Raw genomic sequence first — 26,752 nt, 5'->3', positions numbered from 1 at the left:
TATCAGTTAATTCATTTTTGAAAAGTGGTCATGAATTTGTATGCAAATGGTCATGAATTCCATTCTGTAATATTTATGGAATGGAAGAGGAGTAACACAAGTAAAGATAATTCTTTAACTAAAATGTAAGAAAATGATTTATTGTCCCCAGAATTTCCACTGAAGAACGTTACAGATGTACAAACTTCCGCTGGTATTTAGGCGAGCTAATTTCTCCCCACGTTTGTAATCTGGTGGCTTTCACTGTGTGTTTTATAGGTCTTGGACTGTCTGTGGGGCCTAGTAACTGCCAATTATTTGCAATTGATTTAGTGCCCCGAGTTCAAAAAAAGGTCTGAAAAAATCTTTTATTGTTTGACCCATTTCAAAACTTTTCCTCAGCAGCTCAACTCAGTCCTTTAAAATCCTCATAGTCCAATAATACATTCTCCCAATACATACCACCCACCCTGAGTTGGGGGTAGGGAAGCAGGAGGCCCAGTTTAGGTCATGCTGGGTTGTGTCAAGCCTTCTCCATTTTCCTTCATGGTGGCCTGAAAAGGGAGAAGGTCAGGCCTACCTGCTCTCCTGCTTTATCTGGGCCTGCTTCCATTCCTTGTGAGTGCTGCTTGGACAAGTCCACATGGACACACACATTTGTGCACACACACACATGCCTTTCAGGAAAAAAAAATCTCATAACTTTTCAGACAAAGACTGTCTAAATACACATTTAGAAAAACGTGTTCTAGCCATCTTCATCACCCCCAAAATGCCTCCATTCTAACATTTAATTGTGCTATCATAATGATCACAATTTGCTTATCTGTCTCTCCTCCTGATTAGAACTGAGAGGTCCCTGAAAAATATAGCCCTTGACTAATGCTAAAAGATATGCATAATTCAGCTAAAAGTCATAATCCATGAATTCTTGGAGATCTCTGTCTGAAATATTAATGTTAGCTTGACGAAAAAGTAATTGCAGTTTTTGCCATTACTTTCAATAGAAAAGCCACAGTTACTTTTACACCAGCCTAATATCTGCATTTGTAGTTATAAAGCTTCACCATGACCAAATGCTAGCACTACAGGCAGAACTGTTTTAGGTGTTATGTGACATGGATAAAACACAGTCCCTAATCTCAAGAACTTCATAATCTAGTGAGGAGGGTGGACCAAGAAATGCAAACAAATAGCCGCTAATATAATATCATGTTTAAATGGTTTAAATGCTCTAGCAGTGATGTGACAATAGGAACAAGTATAATTCTGCCAGGGGAGGGCAGGTTTCACAGAGAAACTGCCTCTTGAGGTATGTCTTGAAAAACAAGCAGAAATTTACCTGGCCACGGAAGCAGTGGTGAGAAACGTCAGGGAAGGGTAGGAGTTAGGAGGGGGCAACAGGAGGACATTTTGTCCAGAAAGAGTCTGTAGGACTCAGAGGGATCAAGGGCAGTGAGCTTCATAGCGACAACTGGTCATTGACCAAATTTCAATTTCTTTTCTAGGGTAGACGTCATCAGATTTTTATATCTCCTGTTGGCTTTCCCTTGGCATATGAAGATGTAATTCCTGAGCCACCATCTTGAGTTTTTCTGCTCATGGGGTTTGGTAGGTATGAGGCTTCTGGTTACTCTCTAAGCTTCCCTGTCTTCATGTTTGAGATGATGGCTCGCTGGCGCGAGGGGAGCAGTCTTGGGCTGTAGTCGTGGATCCTTATGGGATCCTTATTGGTTGTATTCTGGGCTAGTCAACTGAATTAACCTAAAATCCGTGGGTATCCTAGGAATTTTAAATTTCTTTCAGGTAAGAAGTGGACAGAAGTGAGTCACTTCCTCTCTTGCTTCATTGCTTTTCTCTGTAGAGCACATAGAAAAAACTCCAAAGTAAATATGAGAAGATCTTAATTTTAAATAGTATTTAATAATTGACAGGGAGGAAATTAAAGACACAAGTGACCAGGAAGCTTAAGTTCAAAGGTCTGAATCAAGGACAAGATTAATCCTGATAGGTATTTATCTCAGACAATTTCCCTCTTCCATGGTAACTCTCTTACAGAAAAAAGATTTCAGATGAAAGGGGTAGCCCACCCAGGGGAATTATTTTCCTTGAGTAACATGAGACTGAGAACACATGTTGAATCTATTTCTCATTATTCAAAAGGTTTCTCAGATGATGGTGCAAGACCTGTGTTTCAGCGTGGGAGGGGAGTATAGTGTAGGATTTGAACATTACTGCCCAAGGATCTGATGTGCCTCTCAGGACCTAGTCCTGTCCAAAGCTGGTATTGCTCAGTGCACAAAAGCCAGTTGGTCAAGAGACAAGGTGTTGGAGCAAGGAAAGAGACTTTTTTAGGAGACTTAATTTACTTATTAGTTTGGAGAGCCAGCAAGCCAAGAAGATAAGACTAATGTCTTAAAGAGCCATCTTAAAGGCACACATCTCGAGCTTCTTTTTATGCTGGGGAAGAGGGAATGAGGGGATATTAAAGTCAGGAGGTGACCGATGACCACAGACACCGAGCATCAGCAGGAGTTCAAGGAGGTTGCAAAAGTTATTTATCTTTGGTCAGGTGACAGTGTTCCTATAAATCTTGGCATAGCATTGTTACTTGTGCATGCACCCTCCTTATCTCCTCAGGAGCTTAGTGTTGGAAAGGGACTATTATCATCCTTGCTTTGAACTATAAACTAAATTCCTGCCATAGTTAGCTTGGCCGACATACAGGGATGAGCAAAGGTAGTCAGCTTGTGAGGTTAGAAGCAAGATGGAGTCAGTTACATTAGATTTCTCTCACTGTTACAAGGGCCTCTTTGAGAACCACTGGTCTAGAATGGAAGTTCTTAATCTGGGCTTAGCAGAGAGTATCTGAGAAACCTGAAATTATTTGCAGAAATTTCAATTTCCTCTTATTTTTGTAGAAGATTTTTCCAAAAGTTTTATCTTTTTTGGAGTCTTTCATCAATTTAATGAAAGGATCTGTCACTCCCAAACAGGCTTAAAACCTAGTTTAATACAATGTGTTTCAAGATCTTGCTTCTTTTTTTGGTGGGCAGATGGAGGGTGGGAGAAAAAAACTGAAGTCTCCCTTTGATGTTGTATCACATATCCCTAAAGAGAGACCTACAAGACACAGCAAAAATCACACCAGAGCATTTTTTTTTTAATCTGGCTGTTTTTAACAATTCTGGCAATAAATCACAAAGTATCCAATGAGAAAGAAATGGGAAGCCAATATCCTCCTCAGAGGCCCACATTTCTATACTAGCTTAGATACAAACAGAACTTGTCCAGGAGTGGGAGGTTTTATGCAGGAACACAGAAGAGTGGCATTGATATGGACAGGAGGCCGTACTAGGGAAATACTAGGAAGAAAAGGGTAAGATCCCTGGTGGAGCCCCAGCCTCCATCCTGGACCTGCTACTCAATCTGAGAACATGCATTCCCGGTTTCCTGCCTGAACATTGCCTTTTCTAAAACCACTCTGTCCCACCCCACCCCCACCCTATACTCATAAAAACCCCAGGTTCCATTGGCAGAATGGTGGAGTGGCAGGGAGAGAAGAGAAGAAGCAGTCAGACGTTGGAGAGAAGCAGTTTGACTTCAGAGGGACGGCTTGGCAGTGGGACCTTGGAGAAGAGTTTGGCTGGGGATGGCCAAACTCCAGGGGAAGACTACCTTCCCATTCCATCCCCTTGCCATCCCATTGAGAGCCACTTTCACTGGCGATAAATTCCTCCACATTAACCATCTTCAATTAGTTCGTGTGACCTGATTCCTCCTGGATGCCGGACCAGAACCTGGGTGCAGGTATAAGAGGCTGTCACACTGACCCTCCACCAAGCTATCTAACACTTAAGCTATCCACAGATGGCAAAACGAAAAGAGTACACTGTAATACACACCCTCTGGGGCTCCAGGGGTGTTGGGCAACCCTAGATGTTGCTGTGGGTCTGCATGGAGTTCTGCTCCTACTAGTTGTCCATAAGTGCTCATCCTGGCCTCTCCACCTGCTCACCTGTGTGCACCCCTTCCAGTGAAGAGTTGAGAGCTGTGGGCTAAGTAAATGAGCCAACCCCTTCACGAGTCCTATAAAGAGGTCAAGGGAACTATCCCGTTTCAGTATAACCAAGTGTGACTATGATAAGAAAAGCTGAAAGAAAGAGAAAAACATGAGGCAAGGCTTACAAAAATGTCATATCTAAGTATAAGGGCTTCTTTTTTTAATAGAGGAAGATAACTAAGATAGAAGGACATGGGAAAAGTGACATAATTCACTGATAATAGACAGCAGGAAAAATAATGATGTTCCATATCAGCCTGGGAAGGTAAGAAAGACATCACTGTAAGGAACAGAATAACAGCTTTCAAGCTGGTTCAGTGGACAAAATACTTGGAGAATTTCACCAACAGAAAAGATGAGAATAAACTAGGTCACTATTTCTAATTCAAACCTGTGGGAACAAATGTGTTTCAGAGTTTTAAAATGTTTTCATTTTAGAAAGGTAATGTCTAGCTCAGGCTGCTATAAGAAAGTAACATAAACTGGGTGCTTAAACAACATACATTTGCTTCTCACAATTCTGGAGGTTGGAAGTCTGAGACCAGGGTGCCAGCAGGGTCAATTTCTGGTCTATAGATGGCTGGTTTCTTTCGATGACCTCACATGACAGAAAGAGAGCTAGCTAGCTGGCCTCTTCTTTCAAGGACACTAATCCCATTCATGAGGGCTCCAACCTTGTAATCTAATTACCTCCTAAAGGCTCCAGCTCAAATACAATCATACTGGATTTAGGGTTTCAATACACGAATTTAGGGGAGACAAAAACATTTGGTCCATTGCAAATAGCATAGATATACCTTGGATGTAACACCCCAGTCTGGAACAGCTCTCCGTGATCAAACTAACATTTGATCAAAATTCACATTTTGAGTTACATAAATATTTTCACTAGTGGGAAAACATACCCAACATACCTTTGTGGCAGATCGGGTTAAATATTGTCACCAAATGGATTCAATTTAGGTCTTGCTGCCAAATGACTTATGAAAAACTTCATTTTCAGATATTTTGGTCTAAAAGAATTGGAAGAAGGATTGATGATCTATCTATATTATAAATATACATACAGATCTCTACAGCTCAACAAATATTAAAACATTTTATTGAATGTCACAGGTAGCTACTAGCTAGAACACGTGTTGCAGGCAGTAAAGGTATTTCCATGAGTCATAGGTAAAGAACGGCAGATTTATTAGAGAAGGTGTGAAAATATATTGCTAGAATGCAATGGGCACACAGCAGAAAGGGGCTGTTTGCAAAGAGGCAGGGGCTGGAGGGTAGTTTTATAGGGATATACTGGAGGGGGCTACTTGTGGAACAGAGTGAGGTCGTTGTGCCCTTGGGTTGTTTGTGATTAGCCATCTCTTTCTTTTCTTTTCTTTTCTTTTCTTTTTTTTTTTTTCCTCTCCCCTCCCCTCCCCTCCCCTCTCCTCTCCTTTCCTTCCTTCTTTCCTTCTTTTTGAGACAGTCTCACTCTGTTACCAGGCTGGAGTACAGTGCTGCAGTCGCTATAATAATAAATAAAGTAAAATTCTAAGGATGATTGGTTATTTCTGATGACTCACACTTTCTAGTATACATTTTTTGAAAGCTGCTTATTGTCTCTACATTCAGAGCTGCAAGTTTTAAGTATTCTGGAATGAAATTAGTCTGAGCAAGGTGAATGTGATATAATTAAAAATAAATTTTGGTCCTTTCCTACTTCCTGGCACCAGCTCCTATAACTCTTGGAATATCCAGAGTGATAAGAATATCTTTTGTATGCTAATGATGACTGGTGGCTCCGGGACACTAAGGTAGTTTCAGGATGGAGGCTGGTCATGGGAAAGACCAATGCATAGAAGGCTTGAAATTCTAGCCCCACCCCCAGACCTCTGAGTTGGGGAAAGGGACAACAGACTGAGCTAAACACCAGTAGCCTATGATTTAATCAATTATGCCCAAGTACTGAAAAACCACTAAATGACAGAGTTTGTAGAGCTTTTGGGCTGGTAAAAGCATCCACGTGCCAGGATGGTGGTGCACCCCAACTCTATGGAGACAGAAACTCCTGCACTGAGGGCCCTTCTGAACCTCTCTCTATGAACCTCTTTATCTGACTATTCATTAGAATCCTTTGTAATATGATAATAAACTGGCAAACATAAGAAAAGTGTTTCCCTGAGTTTTATAAGCTGTTTGAGCAAATTATGGAATGTGAAGAGGGGATCATAGGAGCCCCCAGTTAACAACCAGTTGGCCAGAAGTACAAGAGGTCTAGGATTTGTGACTGACATCTGAAATAGGGATAGTCTTGTGGCACTGGGCCCTTAAGCTGTGGAGTCTGCACTAACTCTGGGCAGTAGTGTCAGAACGGAGTTGAATTGTTGGACACCCAGTTGGTGTGTGGAGAATCCAGCTATTGGTGTTGGAAAATGCTTCAGAGTGAGGCTTTAATTATGGCATTTCTCAAACTATGTTCTCACGGAACAGTCATGTTTTCTGAGCTGACTGAGGTACTCTCTGGTGTAGTTGAATGATTATAGGGTTTTAATTTAACGAAAAAGCAAGTGCAAGAGTTCTTCAAACTGTGCTTCATGAAAACAAAATTCAGAGATAAACCTAACACAGTCAGAAATGCACGTTTATTTTCTAACATCTAATCTAGTATCAAGGAACTCTGTTCAGCATTATGGAGTCCACAAACTGATCGCTAAGACCGGTTTGAAATCCGAACAGATCTGTGACCTGATCTTGACTCAGCTACTTACAAACTGTGTGATTGTAGACAAATATCTATCATTTCTAAGACTCAGTTTTCTTTCTTTCCTTTTTTTCTTTTTCTTTCTTTCTTCTTTCTTTCTTTCTTTTCTTTCTTCAATTATCTATCATTTATAATTATCTATCATCTCTGTTTATTCACCTATCCACCTAAGATAGATGTTAAACTAGGCCGGGCACAGTGGCTCTTACCTGTAATATCAGCAATTTGGGAGGCTGAGGAGGGTGGATCACCTGAGGTCAGGAGTTCTAGACCAGCCTGACCAACACGGTGAAACCCCATCTCTACTAAAAAAAAATTATCTGGGCATGGTGGCAGGCACTAGTAATCCTAGCTACTTAGGAGGCTGAGGCAGGAGAACTGCTTGAACCCAGGAGGTGGAGGTTTTAGTGAGCTGAGATCACGCCATTGCACTCCAGCCTGGGCAACAGAGTGAGACTCTATCTCAAATAATAATAATAATAAAATGAGGGCCGGGCGTGGTGGCTCAAGCCTGTAATCCCAGCACTTTGGGAGGCCGAGGTGGGTGGATCACGAGGTCAAGAGATCGAGACCATCCTGGTCAACACGGTGAAACCCCGTCTCAACTAAAAATACAAAAAATTAGCTGGGCATGGTGGCGCATGCCTGTAATCCCAGCTACCCAGGAGGCTGAGGCAGGAGAATTGCCTGAACCCAGGAGGCGGAGGTTGCGGTGAGCCAAGATCACGCCATTGCACTCCAGCCTGGGTAACAAGAGCGAAACTCCGTCTCAATAATAATAATAATAATAATAATAAAATTAAAAAGATAGACATTAAGCTATTCATTAATATCTATTTTTTTTTTCACATTTAGGCATTGAGGAATGATCACACCCCCATCCTGCTCTAGCCAATAAAATATGAGCAGAGGTCAAGATTTATGTCCCTTCCAGGAAAAGCATTTAAGAGCTGATGCCAGTTTTCCATCTTTCCTTCTCTCTGCTGCAGTGATTGGCATGTAGATGGTGGAGCCTCAGCTGGTCAGGGTCTGTAAATGAAGGCACTGTTGAGCCCATGCTATATGAACTTGGTATGTACAAAAAATATACTATTGTTATGTTTGTGATGGACAGATCAACCGCAAATAGAGTTTGCAGGAGAAGACACTTCTCTGGTGGGTATGACTTGATATACCAAACTTCAGGAAGGCAGAGAATTGGCTATTTACTTCATTTTGGTGTTTTATACTAAAGATTCTCAAAGCTCCTATCAAACCACAATTTATTAATTTATAACAAAAAATATTTGGCTGGGCACGGTGGCTCACACCTGTAATCCCAGCACTTTGGGAGGCCAAGGTGGGTGGATCACCTGAGGTCAGGAGTTCGAAACCAGCCTGGCCAACATGGCAAAACCCCATCTCTACTAAAAATACAAACATTGGCCAGGTGCAGTGGTGAGTGTCTGTAATCCTAGTTTCTCAGGAGGCTGAGGCAGGAGAATGGCTTGAACCCAGGAGGCGGAGGTTGCAGTCAGCCGAGATTGTGCCATTGCACTCCAGCCTGGGTGACAGAGTAAGACTCTGTCTCAAAAAAAAAAAAAAAAATCATACAGCACAGATTATATATGTCAGGCATATGTTATTGTTATGTTAAACCAATGAGATTATGACATTATTACTTAATTCAGTTTAACTTGATTAATACATTGTTTTTCCTCTTCCAGAGAGAATTTAAAGTTGCTTAAAGAGAAATACAGCATAATAAAATTAAAAAGTGACTGAGTAAATTAAGAATAACATGTAACATTTGCCTTATAGAATCATTGGGAGAAAACATACATATCTATTAACATCGCTGATAATCAGTAGGTATAACACTATGAGGTGCCAGCTCCTTTTTATGTCTGGATCCTTCTATATGCCTAAGTGATGGTCCCTCCCTACCCAGATACCGGTTTCATTTTCCACCATGAGCAAAGAGGACTTCCTTGACTTACAATTACAAGTCAGTCTCCTTCACCTGACACTCATTATCACCCTTATTTATTTATTTTTTAATTGTACTTATGTTGCAGAACTTTGCTACTAGTTCAGCTTAAACCGGGTTCTTGTCACACAACCAGGAAAAGTTAGCCATGCAGACACACTGAAGGGAGAGGAGAACGGAATTTATTGGGCAAAAAGAAAAAAAATAAAAATAAAAATGAAAGACTCTTAGCAAAGCAAGAAGGGTTCTTGCTAACAGGCCCCCATTTCACAGACTGATTCTAGGCCACACACAGGAGCTGAAGAGACCAGGCTCCTCCCCACTGCAGATGACATGAACTTCCTGAGGCCCCACCCTGTTCTCCCAGTGCATAGGCCAGTCAGAGACTCTTCAGGGATCCTCCTCCTTATCTTCCTCCTGCATCTATCACTTATCACCATCTGCCATACTTTCTATTTTACTTATTTATTTGTTTGATAAACATTAGCATGGAAGTTGTATGAAAGCAGGGATCTTTGTTCACTGCTATCCCCAGCACCTAGTATGATGCTTGACATATATAATCAGTGCCATATAAATATTTTTAGTGAGTTACAAATTAATGAATTGTGACCTTATAGGAGCTTCCAGAATGCTTACTACAAAACAACAAAAGGGGTGAAGTAGTCAATTGCCTGGCTCCCTGGGGTCAGGGATATCAAGTCATATCCACCTCACTGAGAACTGCCTTCTGGAAACCCTCCTTGAGGTTGCTGTGCCCATCACCACCTTCCCAGCCTCTTTTCCCCTCTTATTCCTTTTCTGCATGCTGGTTTTGAGAGGTGGTCACTAGGCAAACTTCAATAACAGTAATATTGAGACTTAAACTAAAATGATGATTAACCACTATTGAGCACTTATAATTTATCGATAGTACTTGTTCTAGTTTCACAGCTAAGTGCATTCTATTCATGATCTCATTCATTAATTTCAGAAAACTCTGTGGGCAATGAAATTACGATCCTGACTTGAAAGATGAGGAAATTTAAGCTTAAAATGCTAAGTAATTTGCAGAGGACCACACAATTCATAAATGGTAATGTATTTATTTTTGTTATCTATTGCTATGTAATGATTCACTGAAAAGGAAGTGGTTTAAATCAATTTACTATTATTTATCATGGCTCTGTGGATTGAATGGGCTCAGTTGAGTAATTCTCTCTTGGGATCTCCCATATGATTTCGAATGGTTGCAGGTAGATGGCTTCTGGCCTGGATGTCCAAGGTAAGCTTCCCATCTCTGGCATCTCAGATGGGATGGCTCAAACCCTTGAGGACTGGCAGGGCATCTCACTCTCTTTCTCTGTGTAGTCTGTCCAGATTGTTAGCTTGGACTTCCTCACAGCATGGAGGCCTCTGGATAGTCAGACTTCTTATGTGATATCTCCCTTCTCATGAGCTATCCTTGGAAGTCCCACAATGTCACTTCCCTTGCATTGTGTTAGTTACAAAGAGCAGCTCAGATTCACTGTGAGAGGGCATAAATACCCTGGAAGGAATGACTCATTGTCGGGGGGTTTTTTGGAGACTTATTATCATGGTGGAATTTTCAAACCAGCCATTCTGAACCTAGGCTAGAGGTTGTAAACTCATTGTCTGCATGGAACTGGCAGATCTTTATAAGCAAGGAAGCCTGGTGTAAGACAACTGGGCCTGGGACAGACTGTGCTGGACTGAAGAACACAGGTGTTATTAAGGGGCCCTTTGGCTCACGCCTGTAATCCCAGCACTTTGGGAGGCCGAGGCGGGTGGATCACGAGGTCAAGAGATCGAGACCATCCTGGTCAACATGGTGAAACCCCGTCTCTACTAAAAATACAAACAATTAGCTGGGCATGGTGGCGCGTGCCTGTAATCCCAGCTACTCAGGAGGCTGAGGCAGGAGAATTGCCTGAACCCAGGAGGTGGAGGTTGCAGTGAGCCGAGATTGCACCATTGCACTCCAGCCTGGGTAACAAGAGCGAAACTCTGTCTTAAAAAAAAAAAAAAAAATGGGGGCGGGGGCCTTACTGCTCAGCACCAGCTGACTTTGCCGTGCAGGACTACAGGCCCCTTGTTACTGCATCCTCTGAAATTTTAAAGGAAATTCAGCAACCTGGGTTTTTATATAAAATATCTTAATATGAAAAACATGATATTGGTCAAGCAAAACACTTCTGTGTTTAGCTTGTGGGCTGCTAGCTAGATCTCCACTGTTCTAGATCTCCAAGGCAACATCCACATACAGTAGTAGCACAGCACACAAGGCCTTCATGACCTGTGGGGGTTACCTTGCCTGGCAGTCCAGCCTCATTTCTCACTTTTTTCTTTTCTGAGATGAAGTCTATCTGTCACCCAGGCTGGAGTGCAATGGCACAGTCTTGGCTCATTGCAACATCTGCCTCCCAGGTTCAAGCCTTTCTCCTGCCTCAGCCTCCGAAGTAGCTGGGATTATAGGTGCCTGCCTTCATGCCTGGCTAATTTTTGTATTTTTAGTAGAGACATGTTGGCCAGGCTGGTCTCGAACTCCTGACCTCGCGATCCGCCCGCCTTGACCTCCCAAATTGCTGGGATTACAGGCGTGAACCACTGCACCTGGCTGCATTTCTCATTTTTCTCTAACATTTTTGCATTCACCAAGTATTTATTAATTCCTCCTATGTACCAAGTCTGTTTGATGTTCTGGGGATGTAGCAGAGAATAAAACAAAGTCCCTGCCTTCAAGGGGCTTACATTCTAGTTGGAGACAGACAATAAACAAATAATTGTGTAAAATATCAGATGGCACTAAGTGCCAGAGGGAAAAGTAAAGCCAGGTGAATCCTAGCTGGCAGGTTGCACAACATACCCTGCTCTCTTGTTCTGCTCTTCTGTCTACCTTGAATGGCTCTTTTTCCTTTCACCTTAACTGCCTTCTTCCTATCATATCACTTGGGGGTCTAGCTTGAGGGTCAAACCTCTGACCCCTCTCATCCTGCAAGTGTGAAATTGCTGACATCCCTCCTTGCTTCTAAGGTACTTGTGTCTACTCTTACTATATAGTTATAACTGTTTTTTTTTAAGTTTATAGTTACTTTTCAGTATCCTCCACTAGGTAGTGAGTATTAAAGAAACAGTCTCTATGGAAAGATCTTCAAGGAAGGAGCTGCTTGGTGGGAGAAGAATTCTCCTGCCCTCTGTTTTTTTCTTTCCCTTTTCCAGTAAGAAAGGTTCTTTCCCCTTCTCACAAAGCACAAAACTATGCATGAGGTTATTTGAAAATCAAGTAAAAGGACATGGTTTATGTCCTTTGGTTTGGGGGCTGGATATTCATGGGTGTGAAATGTCTTATGTTTTCAGTGAGTCACAGGAACCCAGACTAACTTTACCTGGTTGTGAGACATCAATACACTCATTCTGTTTGCATATTCATACACACACTTAGGCATGAAAAAAGATGAAACACGTCCTTTATATCTGTAGTCCTGGGACTTAACTCTATGCATTTCACTAGGCAGATAAACAGGATGCACACTTATAATCCACAAAAGTCAAACACTAAAATCTGCTTCTGGCACTGCTCTGTATCTGCCTGGTATCTTTGACTTTCTGTGTGCTGTAGTTCTGTCTGGCTTCTGCTGCCTGGCTTTCCAATGTGTAAAGCCTCCTTTGTCTAACATTCTGAGATCCCTTGTGGGTATGCTTGGAGGCCAGCCTGGTTTTCTAGAAGACCCAAAAGTGATTCTCCCTCTGCCCTGCATGTTGCTGCCCTATGGAACAAGATGACGGCTGAATTTCTGTTGCTTGGTGGAGTACACACATGTTCCACTGCGCTCTGGAACGCTTGAGGTCTTGGGCCCAGACCGCAGAGTGCTGTGGGCAGATCAGCCTCTGATCTGTCTCACCTCTGGAAACCCTGACTTTCAAGTTATGTCAGACCCTCTCCAAAGGAAAGTAACTGGATTAGAAGCCTGTTTGAGGAGAGGAGCAGCCTTGGGTAGCAGGTGACTGCCTGGGAAGCTTGTGCCCTGGAAGTTGGCTGTGGAGAAACGCCCACCCAAGGGCATAGGATGTGTGTGCCTTGCCTTTTAAGGGAGGGCCGCTTGTGGAACAGGATGGTCTGTTTTGGTTGCAGCTGCAGGAGCAGACTGAGCCAGACTGGCAGGAATGCCCAGAGGGGTCTGAGCAAACTTAGTAATGAGAATTCAGGTCACTTACCAGATTGGCCGTTTCTCTTCAACTGGTCATTTGCTTCATATGATGCTTTCAGTAAAATGGGCCCAAAGGTTTTGTTGTTGTTACTTGTTTAAATGTAAAGCTAAAATAAATGGAGATAATTCTTTAAGCCCTGTGTCAAATTTAGCTTTCTCCATGAAATATTTCCTCAGCTTCCAACTCTGTTCTTTCCTCCTCCTCCAGTCTAAATATGCCATCTCTTCTTTAACACAATACTGATTTGGAGTCTTAACGTGTTTCTCACACTTTCTCTTGTCATGTTGTTACTGTTACATGAGAACTTCTCAGCTTCAATGCTGTTTTCCTGACTATGGACCATCAGGGTTCCTAGACTGGCTCATTCCTCTTTGCCTCCCTGAAGCAATTAGTGTAGAGCTTTATGTCACAAGAACTCAATGATCAATAGTAGAACCAAAGAGCTCTTAGCTTTGCACCATTCCCCTGCCCACTCCTGGTGACTTGATGACCTGCACTGGTCACATGCTAGGAGGATTTCCAGGCAGATTGCCTAAACATTTCAAACAAATTGGGTCACGTTGGGAGAACACACAGCATGGCAGGAGCTTGGGAAATGTGATATGCTTAGATCGCCCATGATCTTTATAGCTATTTTACAGTCTGAGAACTACAGACAATCTTTCCACCAATGATAGCTGTGTCACGTCCTTGAGGACAAGAAATATTTTCCATTTCATTATATACCCACAGTGGTACCTGGTGCCTGGTGCTCAGGAAGTGTTGGCGGAATGATTGATTAGGTTGCCTGGCTTTGCAGGGGCTTATCAGTTTATAATTTGCACCGCTGACCTTCCCTCAAACTCCAGGGAGGGAGGAGGGACTGAGGGTTAGCAGAAAATTACCCAGGAGAGACAAGAAATGAATGCTTCTGCTCAAAAAGTAGGATCTCTAGTAAGCCATGAAGGCTTAATGCTGTGTCTTTGTGAAAGGACTGAAGTCCGCCCTGTTTATGCTGGTTGAAGGCAGAGAGGAAGGGCAACCACAGGGAAAGAAGGACTTTGAGATCAAGATGTTCATCATAAATGATGGAAGCTTGGGATTTAGCAAGAGAGAAAATGTAGTGGTGATGAACTCTAATTTCAGGCATTTAGGGGTACCTCTAATTGAAAAATTGTATTCTGGGGACCTGGAAAGCATTGTGGGAGTCAGAGGAGGTGAAACTTCAACAAAAATAGTTTCATATTGTCACACTGAAACTCAGTGGAATGTTAGGTGGGTGGGCAACTAGAGGTCAGCCCGGGATGAGCTCTTATCTCCTGGTAAGCTCTGCTCTGCCACTGAAGCACCCTTCTTAGGGCCAGAACCCCCATTTGGGTGAAGTTAACCTTTCCTCTTCTCAGGGGCTGGGAGGACTCAGGCAGTTTTCATTGCCCTTAACTGAAACTCTTAATCTCTTTAAGCATCTACTCAGTGTCCTTGTTGGAGGTATATTAGGTCTCTTTTGGTTGCAAATGATAGAAACCCAACTCAAAAAAAAAAAAAAAAAGAAAATTCTGGTGTCTACAACTTATAAAATGTAGTAATTATTTCCCAGATTAAGGTCCAGTTGGAATCCTATACTGAGGTGATATCCACAAATCCATCTCTCAGCTCTACCATCTTTAGACATTCTCATGTAGATGACCAGCCAAGCCCAGCAGAACAAAAGCACTTCTTTACCAGTAGCTTCAGCAAAGGTCCCAGAGCTGCTGCTCAGAAACAGTCAGATGCACCATTGGACCATCCATAATCTAGTCACTGGGCTAACGAGACATGGGTTTGATGAAGCAAGCTGGTTTCTGTGCTTATGCCTGGAGCAGTGGGACCAGCGGCAACGGAACCGCCTGAACCGGGGTGTAGGGGGAAAGCACAGGTAGTTACTCAAAGAAAATTGGACTCAGCAAAAATGTGGTGATGGTTGCAGGGCAAATGTACACTACAATGGCCAAGTGCAGTCACTTCACAAGAATTCTGCTGTGTAAGAGTTTACAAGTGTTCTGCTGGGTGCCACGGCTCACGCATGTAATCCCAGCACTTTGAGAGGCTGAGGAGGGAGGATCATTTGAGATCAGGAGTTTGAGACCAACCTGACTAGCATGGTAAAGCCCTATCTCTACTAAAAATACAAAAAAATCAGCTGGAAATGGTGGCACATGCCTGTAGTTCCAGCTACTCAGGAGATTGAGGCAGGAGAATTGCTTGAACCCAGGAGGCAGAGGTTGCAGTGAGCTGAGATCGTGCACTGCACTCCAGCCTGGGCAACAGAGCAAGAGTCCATCTAAAAAAAAAAAAGAAGTTTTAAGAGTGTTGACATAAAAACACTCATTTCTCTCCATCTATGTTTTAAGGCTGGACCCTTGAAATTGGTTCTTCCCCTCCTCAGGACCTTCCTCATACCTTAGAAAAGCAGGTTGTAAAAAGCTGGATGTTTTCTTGAGGTGGGCAAATATCATTTTATCTTTTCTCAGTTCAGAGAATCAAGAAGCATAGTCTCTGCTTCTCAGCTGAGGACAAATATATAGTTTCTAGGATCAGTTATGTAGGGGCGAGATGACATCATAGATTTATCTGGATAGAAGTAAATTTTTACATGGTTTGAGTCCTGTCTCTAGGGCATTCAGGGTTTGTGCATCTGTGTTGAGTGCCTGGCCCTGGCTGATGCTGGGGGAACAGGGCTTTTGACTCTGGCCCTGCCACTCACAACGGGATGAGCCTGGGTGATTCACTGTTTTCCTGGGCCTCAGTTTTCTCATCTTTTGTATTACGGTTTGGACTGAATACTCTCTCTCTAGTGTCATCTCTTTTCTAAAGAGTTTGATTTTTAGCTGACAGTCAAATCCTTCATACTGTGAGTTGCCCACCAAGCATGATCTGATTGTCCTCTGAATGCACGAAGCACAGAGAACATGAAGCAAGGAAGGAGTGACTTCTGTGCACAGGAAATCTCTAAACTGAACACATTTAATATTCAATCTTTTCCTGTTTGCTCTGAGGCATTTCATTATTGGAAATGGCAGGCTGCCATTCACGATGCCTGGCACAGTTTGAGAAGGTCATTCTATCTCAGATTTTCCACCGAACAATGAGGAACATGGCCTCCAAACTGTGAGTCCTCTAAGGAATTGTGCCAGGACCACCATGCCCTCGCACCCTCTGTGGGCACTGTGTATGTATTAGGTGCTCAGGACAAATGTGGGTGGAAATGAACAGAAACAAATGCTTGCTTGTTGTTTTATTTCCGGACGTCTAAGATATGGTGGGGAAGCACTAGGAGACAGGGCAGATTCGAACTCTTCCACATGCTGGCTGTGTGGTCTTAAGGACCTCCTCTCCCCTCCTAATGTCCCCGTCTTTGAAACAAGAGACAGCACAGGATGATCTCCATGTTAGTCTAGTGCTGAGATTCTAGAGCAGGCATCCCCAAACTATGGCCCATGGGCCGCATGCGGCCCCCTGAGCCATTTATCCAGCCCCCTGCTGCACTTCAGGAAGGGGCACCTCTTTCATTGGTGGTCAGTGAGAGGAGCACAGTATGTGGCGGCCCTCCAATGGTCTGAGGGACAGTGAACTGGTCCCCTGTGTAAAAAGTTTGGGGATGCCTGTTCTAGAGTCATCTAAGGATTTAGGTGGGTAAGATGGTTGTTACAAACTGAATATTGTACTCTCCCAAACTCATGCATTGAAACCCTAACCCCTAATGTGACTATATTTGGAGAAACGACTTATATGAGATACTTAAGGTTAAGTGAGGCCAAAAGGGTGGGGTCTGAATGTGCTAGGATTGGTGGCCTTATCAGAAGAGCAAGAATGAGATCACTTGCTGCCATGTGAACTCACAGCGGGGAGGCAATCTGCAAGCCAGGAAGAGACCCCACGCCAGAACCTGACCATGCTGGCACCCTGATCTTGAACTTCCAGCTTACAGAACTGAGAAAATAACTTTCTGTTCTTTAGGCCACCCAGTCTATGGTATTTTATTACAGCACTGTGAGTAGACTAAGATAACAGTACTGCAGCTGGCTGGCAAATAAGGCTCAGGAGAGAGACCTCATTTGTAAAACAGCAAACTGCTACAAGAGCTAGGGATCTTTTCACTACTGGCTGTGGCCATACTTTTCCTATTGTCCCTGGGTCTGTGACAGACAGCAAGCCACACCTCAGACACAGAGCCCATATGCTTATAACTTGCTTCTCATGAATCCTCCAGCATGGAAGGCTCCCAAGGTATCCAGCTGTACACCCCTAACCAATATCTGCTAGGCGCTCAAAGGAAACAGTGGGTGACAAAAGCAACGACTTTGACATTTAAGTCAGCCTTTGGTGCATCTGCTTTCCCACAAACCCACCGTGACACATGTTTTTGCAATAAAGCATTTCAAGTGCAAAAAAAGGCCGCATAAAAGAGCCCACAAGACCCAGGTGTTTCCAGTCTTAATAGATGTTGTTTGAGGTGCGCCTCCCACCTTATCCCTCCTCCTCAGTTTTGTACACTTGGGGGCGCTACTCATGGCATCACCTGGAGCACTGCTTTTTTGTTTCTGTTTTGAGACAGAGTCTCGCTCTGTCACCCAGGCTGGAGTGCAGTGGTGCAATCTCAGCTCACTGCAACCTCTGCCTCCCAGGTTCAAGCGATTCTCCTGACTCAGCCTCCCAAGTAGCTGGGATTACAGGCACCTGCCACCATGCCTGGCTAATTTTTTGTATTTTTAGTACATACAGGTTTTACCATGTTGGCCAGGCTGATCTCCTTACCTCAAGTGATCCGCCCACTTCGGCCTCCCAAAGTGCTGGGATTACAAGTGTGAGCCACCGTGCCCAACCTGGAGAACTGTTTTTTATAAGCACTCCCACAATGGGCCCTCTGAGTTAGAATTTTGCCTCAAACACCAATAGGCAGCATAATCTCATGCCAGTCATTTAACTTATTTGTCAGTTTACTCATCTGTTTTCAAAAAGATATTTATTGAGTACCTCTAATATCAGGCATTAATCTAAGTTTGGAATTCATCATTAGCCATTTCTTTTTGAGAAATTCAGACTATTAGTCGTGACATGATTTAGTAACCCCTGTGCAACCTCTAACACTGTTCTCAGTCATGCACAATGTATCATGCTTGCACATGCAGACTGAGAATACAAGATCAATCTGCAGAGTCACTACCTGAATTTTACTATATCAGGGTTCTCCATGAGGGTTCTAACTGCAAGAGAGCCTGAAGAGCCTCCTGAGAGAAATAGTGAATGCACTGAATGGTATTTAAACCTTTGCACCAGGGAGGAGGACAGTAACGCTTCCTGGCTTCTGGGGATGTGTTTTGGGTGGCAAGAAGGTTATCTGGAGGCAAGAAAGAACAAAAGTTTCCATGAATGGGATCCAATTGGATTATTAACAGGAACAGATACTGTTGGGTGTAAGCCTGTGTAATTTCTCTTAAATACTCTCTCTCTCTCTTTTTTTGCAGTATTTAAGGGTCAAAAATTGGTAAGAAATTGAAAAAGTGAATGAATTGTAACTTGACGGTGCTGTAAAACTACTACTTGAGGAGTCTGTTAGAGTTGTTTCAACAATTATTAATTGAGTGTGTATTAGGTGTCAGGCACTCTGCTAGGCTGGGTCTAACACTCCCTGTATTCATGGTGTTAGAATACAGTGAGGAAGACAGACATTATAAAAAATATGTGTAAATCTGTGTGTGTATATGTGTGTGTGTGTGTGTGTGTGTGTCTAATGGGTAATTGTGATAAGTACTACAAGAGAAAAAAAAACACAGAATATTATGAAAGAGAATACTATCAGGGATTATCTCACCTAGATGGAGTGACCGCCGAAGGCCTCCTTGAGGATGTGATGTTTAGGATGGAAGGATTCTAGGAGCTGGTCATAAAAGAATGGGGCAGAAGTGTGGCAAAGAGGATTCCAGGCAGTGGGAGCTTCTCAAGCCAAGGCCCTGAGGTGGAAATCACTTGCCATGTTTGATGAACTGAAAGGTTGTGCAGACATAATGTGGTGAGAGGGGAATAAAACGAGGTAAGTTGGAGAATTAGAAAGAGTCCAGAAAATGCACATTCTTGGAAGTCATGGAAAAAAGTTCAGATTTTATTCTAAAGTCAATAGAAAGCGACCGAAGTGTTATTTGAAACAGCAGAGTGATGTGGTTGGGTTTACATGTACATCAGTAGCACCTGAGGCAGTGACATGGCCCACGTCAGTGAGAGGTGGGAAACACACCTCTGCTTCTTCTGCAGACAAGTCAGCAGCAGGCCATTAAGGGCTTCAGAGTACCATCAGGGCCTGGAGCACATGGCATCACTGAATGACAGTGCAGAGGAATCTTGATTCCCAGCAAGAAATCCTGTTCCAGAACTGGGACCCTTCTGCATCCATTAATTTAATGAGCATGTATTTGTAAGTTTTTACCAATAGTGGTGAACAAATAGACACAGTGTACCACATATAATTTGTTAGTACTCGTTATCATGTCTGTTATTCTATACTTTTCCCTGTCCTCAGGAGCATAAAGTCTAGAAATTACAATTACAATTTCTATCCTCCATTGCAAACAGGATCCCAAATATATTCCTTCAATAAGAAGAAGTTGCATGAGATTTAGAAGGTAGAAGAGAAGGGGAAGCCATTGTTCTGCATAGCAGCTACTGGGAGAGTAGAAGCAGTGTGGAATTTTCTTACCGCTTTTGGGTATACTCCTAAGAATCACCAAGTCAGTGCTCCCAGCAACTGAAATGATTGGTTATAGAACAAGAACTGCATTTTAAAGTTTCCTAAAAGTGGCCTTCCTGAGCTTTACTTGCCCAGCCTTTAATTCCTACATTAAACCACTTCTTACTCTATGTACTTAGAGTGGCTTCTGTTTTACTGACCAGACCCTGACTGATATAAATGGGACAAGGAAAGAAAGGGCATACTCCTGAGATCACAGTGTTAGTTTTGTATGGTGTCAGAGTTGAATGATCACCTTTGACTGTGTTGCAACTGTTATCCACAGCCTCTGGATTCTCCCCTTCAACCTCCTGCAACTTGGAGAAAACAGAGTTATGTGTGATAGCTTATCCCTCAACTCATTCTTTCACTGTAAAAAAGGACAGCAAAGTTCTTTTTCTCTTAGAAACTAATCTTATGAAATTGAAGCATAAAGCAAGTTTTGGCCATCTACCTATTAAAGTACAAGAAGCCATCTTTAATATCTTGCAAAATTTCCTGAACCAATCAGATCTTGTGAGGTGGGAGTAGAAAAGGCCATATACAAAAAGGGTAATACAGGTTGAGCATTCCTAATCCCAAAGTCTCAAATCCAAAATGCTCCCAAATCCAAAAGTTTTGAGATCCAACCTGATACCACAGATGGAAAATTCCACACATGACCGCACTTGGATCACGGTAAAAACACAAACAAAATTTTGTTTCATGCATAGAATAATTGAAAATATCATATAATATTATCTCCAGACTATGTATACAAGGTGCATGCAAAACATAGATGCATTTTGTGTTAAGAATTGGGTCCCAGCTCCAAGATACCTCATTATGTGTGTGCAAATATTCCAAAATCTTAAAAAAAGTTCAAAATCCAAAACACTTCTGGCCCCAAGCATTTTAGACAAGGGATACTTAACTGCAGAAAGAGTAGGCACCTTTTGGAGATGACAGGCCAGGGTGTGAGCGAATCCTGGTTACACTTGTCACCAGTGTTACTTTTCTTCTCTGAGTTCAATTCTTCATCTATGAAGGTAATATACATACTAATTTTTGTGGGACCATGGTGCATATTACTAATGATGGTGATAAATAATAATTACAGCTAACAGTTGTAGAGCATTTACTATACCCTGGACACTCTACTAAGTGACTCACATGAATTAAGTCATTTAATTAATCCCCACAATAATGTCAGAGGTAACAGAGATAAGGAATGTAGCAGGGCTGACAAGGTGACATAGTAACATGGGTTTCTGACTCCAACCCCTGAACTCAGTCTCAATTCCCAGAAACAAGAAGTATCTTGTTGGGTCTGAGAAACTGACATAGACCTGAGAAACTCTTGAGGGGAGAAGGGTGGTGCTTGGGTTTTGGTGTGCATGTGAGTAGACGCATACAACAGCTCAGAGTGGAAGAGTGTCAGATTCCACAGAGTGATAGGTTTGGTGCCAAGCTATGGTTCTGCACATTTCTCTTTCCCACGTTGCCATAATTAATTACATAATCATAATTGCATGATCATTCCCATAATTAATTACACCAATAATTTCATTAGTGTAATTAATTACAGAAAGTGAACATTCTGAAAGCTTCTGGAGAGAAATGGCAAATCGCCTGAAAAGGAAGGAGAGTTAGATTGACCACTGACTTCTTAATAATAGCCTTGGATACAAGAAGACAAAAAGTTATATTTGCCAATTTTGGGGGAAAAAGTATGTCACATTTGGAAATGTATATTCAAGTAAATCATCATTTAAGTATGAGGGCAAAGGAAACATAAAAACGCAACATAATCCAGAATTTAAATTTTAGATGCTATCAACATGGCATCCCACCAACATACGGAGGTAGTGGCTGGGGATGGAGTGGTTGTATTAAGGTGCTGATGTTGTTCAGGGACCTACATAGATATTTATACATTTAAGGGATTGGTAGAAAAATAGATAAGAGCCCATATTTTGATAAAAGTAACCACCAGAAGAATAAAAATAAGAATATTTACATTTCCTACCAGCAGAAAAACAATTTGGTCTATCTAGTAGAAAGAAGGGGCCATGTGTGGTGGCTCACTCATGTAATCCCAGCACTTTGGGAGGCTGAGGCAGGTGGATCACAAGGTCAGGAGATTGAGACCTTCCTGGCCAACATGGTGAAACCCCGTCTCTACAAAAAATACAAAAATTAGCTGGGCGTGGTGGCAGGTGCCTATAGTCCCAGCTATTTGGCAGGAGAATCTCCTGTGGAGGTTGCAGTGAGCGTAGATTGTGCCACAGCACTCCAGCCTGGTGACAAAGCGAGACAAAAAGAAAAAAAAAAAAAAAAGGAAGGGGGCAGGAGTCTTATAAATACCACAAAATAAGGTGGTGTTAATATATGAGCCCAAGTATAACCACAGTAGCAATTTTAGTATCAGACAGAACAGAATCCAAGGTAAAGAAATATTCTAAAGCTAAAAAGTGAACAAAATACACTCATAGAAATGAAAGTAAAATAATTATGGACATATGTGTATCTAACAATATAGCTCGAAACAAAAGATCAAATGACAAATGTAGAAATAAATAGATATATTATTCATTGCACTTGGAAATTTAACATGTTCATTTTAGAAACTGAGATGTCAAACAAATATACAGCACACTTGAATGATATCATTAAAAAACCCCAACTAAAAAAAAAAACCCAACTAATATATATATGTAAATTGTAACAAATACATGGATTTATAGCAAATCAAAAATAGATTTTTTTTCAAACAAGAGGCACTTTCACAGAAATAGAGTATTAGCTGCAAGGAAAGTCTCAATAAATTTCAGATTGTCAGCATTATACAGACTACATTTTGCTCGCTCTCCTGAGAAGTTAACCTGTACGGACCATGTCAATGGGCTTCCTTGCTCTCTCACCTTCACTAGAGTTTGCCCAATGTGGAGCACCAGCAGAAGGGAAGGACGTGGTAGAACAGGGCACTGATTGCAGCTGTTCCTTGTGTAGTCACCTTAGACTGGCTGCAATTCTTGACTAGAAGTCACAACTTCTGTTCAGGCAGCCTTCTCCACGAAATTTTCTCATCCTGAGGTTCTAGTAACTTCCTTCTCTCCTCACCTAGTGGTCATCACAACACTGGCCCTTCAAGCTCCAGAGCATCATAGGATCCCCTTTGGTTTCCCACCTTTGTGTTTGTAAGCAATCCCTTTTATTAAGTCCTTCTTAAGTTATTCTAATTTGAGTGTTTCATCCGTGTGCAGATGAAATCCTATTAATACAATAGGGAAATTCTCTTAGTGCCAGAGGCAAAATACAAAAAACCAAAGACCTTTGGAAAATATGCTTATACTTATTATGAGAAACTTTAGATGTAGACTCTTCAAGATTGGGATGAAGACAAACGTGTCCAAAATCACAGGTATTGTTTTAAATAGTTCTTGAGGTCTGGGACAATATGAAAAGAAAAAGAATGAGGTATAAGGATTGAAAAAAAGATAAAAATCGATCACCTTTTCCACTGAAAATGTATATCTCTATAAAAAACAGAATCAACAGACACACTATCAAAAGTAAAAAGCAAGATCCACAAGTTCGCAAGAATCAACATTATTATAAAATAACGAGCATTCATCTAAAGCAGCAATAGCCATATGTTATTAATTATCTATTGCTGCATAAAAATTACCCCAAAGTGTAATTGTTTAAAATAACAAATATTTATTATCTCACGGTTTCTGTGGGTCAGGAATTCAAGCTTGGTTTGGCTGGGTGACTTGGGCTAACCCATGAGCTAGGTTGGTCTGCAATCATCTCAAGGCGGAACTGGAGCAGAATCCTCTCAGTGACCCACTCACGTTGCTATTGGAGGCTTTAGGTTCTTGCTGGATGTTGGCCAGAAAAATTACTTCTTTGCCACATGGGCCTTTCCCATTCGTCTGCTCACAATATGGAAGCTTGCTTCCCCTAGAATGGGGGAGGGGAGGTAGAGATAGAAGCTATAGTTCTCTCTGTAGTTTAATCTCAGAGAGGTGAAATCCCATCATTTCTGCTGTATTCTATTAGGTGGAAATGAGTAAGTCTAGCTCACACTCAAGGAGAGGGTATAATGGAAGTGCATACGGAACAGGAAGTGGCAGGTGACCGGCATCATCTTAGACACTACCTACCACAGCATCTGAAAAGACCACAGAAAATAAGACTCCATTTGTAATCACACCAAAACTACAAAGTAAGAAGCAATTCATCTGAGAAAGGGTGTATGAGACTACTCTGGAGAAAAATTTGAAAGGTCATACAAATATGAAAAATTGCTGCAGATAGGGTAAAAATAACAGTTCCTCCAAATAATTGCAATTACAGTTAATAGTTCAGTAGGACGTTTTTAGGAACATGGCAGTTTTTTTCACAGAGATATAAAAAATATGAAATTAAATATGCCCAATAAGTAGATTTTAAAAATAGAAAAAAAGTGGGGGATTTTGCCACACCATCTCTCAAGACATTCCACAAGCTACAATTACAGAAACAATGTGATCCTGGTATTAGAACAGATAAACAGATCAATGAAACAGAAATAAGAGTTCAGAAAAAGACTCAACTATATGCAGAAACTTGACATGTGATAAATATGCCAATTTAGTGGGGGAAAAGATGGGTTGTGTGGGAAAATTAGTTTCATACATGGGGAAAAATAGACTCCTGTCTCATCTCACAAAGGTGGACTCCAGATGGATTAAAGTCTAAATACAACACCTGTGCAGCTGTGGATTAATAACTAGAATATAAAGTACAAGGAGAAATCCAGTTTAAAAATGGGCGTGGCATGTGAACAGGAAATATATACGGAAAGGAAAACTTGAATGCCAACAAGCATATGATCAGATGTTCAACCTCACAAGAGATCAGAAAGAGGAAGATATAGACAATGATTTATAACTTTATAGTCATGATGCTTGGCAAAAATTAAAAGGTGGATAATATCAAGTAGAGCTGAGGACATGGGATAAAATAGTTCTTAAATAATTGGTGGTGGTGTTAAGGCATTCAGCCACTAAGATGAGTGTCGATAAATCACTTAGTGAAATTAAATATGTAGGTGCATGTCTGTGAATGTACTGGGGTCTTTGCTCACCTCTGGGGAAAATCAGAAGATTTGGTTTTCTTAGTCACTTGGCAGATACTCTTGGAATTCTCCTCTAAGTTTGTGAAGGTTCATAGTGGCTGCTTTCCTCATGCATCACTCTCTGTGACTGCCAAGTCACCTCTGGAGCTCCGAGTCACAGTCCACTGAGTCCACTTCCCTGCTACAATACTGCATGGAAGAAAGAAATAGGAACTTTGTTCTCTTTATGACCTTGTCCTTTCAACCTCCATGTGACTAGTGTAGTAGCATAGTTAAATCCTTTTTCTAGATGGTTAAGACAATTCTGAACAAAATTACAAAGCTGGAGGGACCACAATTAAAGGTAACTTGAATATTCATCTAATGAGAAGATATCTTTAAAAACTTATATACAATGGTTTCTCTCATTTGGTCCTCCAAGTAAATTTGCTCCCAAGTGTCACCCAGGTCCTTTTGAATCTCTATGGCTGGTAAGCCTCTCCCTCCTCCTAAAAGAGATTGTCGGCTCTGAATATTTGTTCTCTGTCTATCCTCCAAGGAACCTCTGGTTCCAGAATTAAAGATTCTGCAGGTACAATTGGAGAGAGTAGAGCAAGACTGAGCAAAGCTCTTCAGTTTAAATTCCCAGCCTGTGGGAGCCACCAGCCTTTTATTTGTTTATTAAGTTCATCTCTCAAAGGCAAATATTATTTTCTTTAGCATTCACAGAACTAAGATCTACCTGTAACAATTATTTCTTCTTCTTAGTAAGGTTTGGGAAGTATCCCAAAACGTAATGGGTCCCTGTTATTGTACCTATGGGTGTTTTATTTTTCCATGATTTTGCTAACCTGTGATTGGTGTTATTACCAAAGATCAATACAAGTGTTTAAAATGCTCTCTTTGACTCTATTTCAGTTCGGATTCTCTCTATGCCTGGAGGCATATAGATGAGAAAACTGTGGCACTGAGGAGGGAAAGTGACTTGTCCAGTGCACACAGCTAATGAGCAGAAGAGCTGGGATTGGACGCCACATAGTTTAACAACTCCAGAACCACCCACCTCCAACCATCCTGCAGCACCACCTGCCTATCCTCTCCATCCAGGATATGGTGAATTTTCCCACTTATTTGAATCTTTGGCATTTTCAGTAGAATTTTTATAATTTAAAAAGCATGGTTCTGAACAATTTTTGTTACAGTTATTTTGGGATTTTCAAATAGTTTTTGTTGTTGTTGTTGTATGTATGGTAGAATTCTTAAAATTACAGTTTCTGATTATAATGAAGTTTAAACTTAGTTCATAATGATAAATAAAGGCACAGGTGAGTTCAAAAGCTCGTTAACTCGTGCACAGTCTTGCTAGTCTGATCCGTTGCACTAAGAGTGGCGAGTGGGATGTGAGCAGGAGTGCCTGGCAAGGAGGCGGTGGGAGCTGATGCTAAAGAGCCGTGGGTAATGCTACCTGGAATCAAACCTTTCAACGCAAGGCAGGGAAGTAAGATCATTAGGTTTGCGTTTTTTGTTTTTTTGTTTTTTTTTTTTTGAGACGGAGTTTCGCTCTTGTTACCCAGGCTGGAGTGCAATGGCGCTATCTCGGCTCACCGCAACCTCCGCCTCCTGGGTTCAGGCAATTCTCCTGCCTCAGCCTCCTGAGTAGCTGGGATTACAGGCACGTGCCACCATGCCCAGCTAATTTTTTGTATTTTTAGTAGAGACGGGGTTTCACCTTGTTGACCAGGATGGTCTCGATCTCTCGACCTCATGATCCACCCGCCTCGGCCTCCCAAAGTGCTGGGATTACAGGTTTGAGCCACCGCGCCCGGCCTAGGTTTGCTTTTTAAAAAACATCTTTCTCGTAGCATTTTACTGGTGATTCGGGCTTGGGAAAAATTGGTGGCAGGTCACCTGTTAGGGCATCGTTGCAGTATTTCAGGTGAGAGATAATAAAAATCTGACCCTGG

General features: G+C 41.9%; 1 long non-coding RNA gene across 1 annotated transcript; it reads left to right on the top strand.

Moving 5' to 3' along the window:
* The first annotated feature begins 582 nt into the window (after nt 1-582).
* On the top strand, nt 583-26,474 carry LOC141582307 (uncharacterized). The gene is made up of 4 exons (XR_012515161.1): nt 583-1,590; nt 7,641-7,856; nt 9,728-9,829; nt 25,707-26,474. It is a non-coding gene; the product is annotated as an uncharacterized LOC141582307 (long non-coding RNA).
* The last annotated feature ends 278 nt before the right edge of the window (nt 26,475-26,752 follow it).

This window comes from Saimiri boliviensis, chromosome 19 (assembly GCF_048565385.1).
Source record: "Saimiri boliviensis isolate mSaiBol1 chromosome 19, mSaiBol1.pri, whole genome shotgun sequence".
NCBI lineage: Eukaryota > Metazoa > Chordata > Mammalia > Primates > Cebidae > Saimiri > Saimiri boliviensis.
This window is presented reverse-complemented; position numbering and strand designations above follow the sequence as displayed.